The 780-nt window shown below is 36.8% G+C and overlaps 1 non-coding gene across 1 annotated transcript; it reads left to right on the plus strand.

Moving 5' to 3' along the window:
• The first annotated feature begins 400 nt into the window (after positions 1–400).
• On the plus strand, positions 401–510 carry LOC132018851 (U6 spliceosomal RNA). The gene has a single exon (XR_009404630.1). It is a non-coding gene; the product is annotated as a U6 spliceosomal RNA (small nuclear RNA).
• Positions 511–780: the final 270 nt, after the last annotated feature.

Below are 780 nucleotides of genomic sequence, written 5' to 3' on the forward strand. Positions count from 1 at the left end.
GTGCTAGCTCATGTGCTATAAGTAGAAGCACCTCCTATGATACGTCTTAAAGTTTTCTTTTCTTCTTATGTCAGTGTTCCCAGTTGTATAAGCCATGAAGCCCATTACATTCCTTCTTAGCTCTCAAGATCAAGGTAGGTATAGAAAGAATCTGGAAGGATTCTTTTTGTTTCCCCAAAATGGTAAATTCCTGGGTTTTTAAAAATAATTCTAAAAGTAAGGCATAAATATTTGCTATATGAATAAATTTAACCTCATGTTAGGATTTAACCCAGCTACAGCCTGTTTGCAAGGAAAACTCAAAGAATAAGTTATACCTCAGAGTTGTCCCCAAAAAAGGCAAGGTACCTGAAGTAAAATGAGAGCTTTAATACACACATAAAATTAAAGTTAACAAATTATGTGCTCACTTTGGCAATATATACACTAAAATTGGAACAATACATAGAAAATTAGCATGGCCCCTGTATAAGGATAACACACAAATAAAGATAACAAAGTATGGCCTTTACAAGTCTTTTCACTCACACCTATATCCTTTGGAGTTTCAGATGGACTGCTTGTCCATACTGTTTCAGATATATGAGCCCATCCAGTAGAAGCCCTGGAAACTGGTATAATTTCAAGTCAGCCATCAGGCAGTCAGATGGATTCCTAGGCAAATGATCCATTATTGCTTGGGACTTGTTAGCTTTGGAACAACCCTAAAACCAGTGGTATTCTCCTATCTAAAAAGGGAGTTCAAGGCCCCATTTCCTTTATCACTTAGTGTCAAGGCCA

Source organism: Mustela nigripes, chromosome 5 (assembly GCF_022355385.1).
Source record: "Mustela nigripes isolate SB6536 chromosome 5, MUSNIG.SB6536, whole genome shotgun sequence".
Lineage (NCBI taxonomy): Eukaryota > Metazoa > Chordata > Mammalia > Carnivora > Mustelidae > Mustela > Mustela nigripes.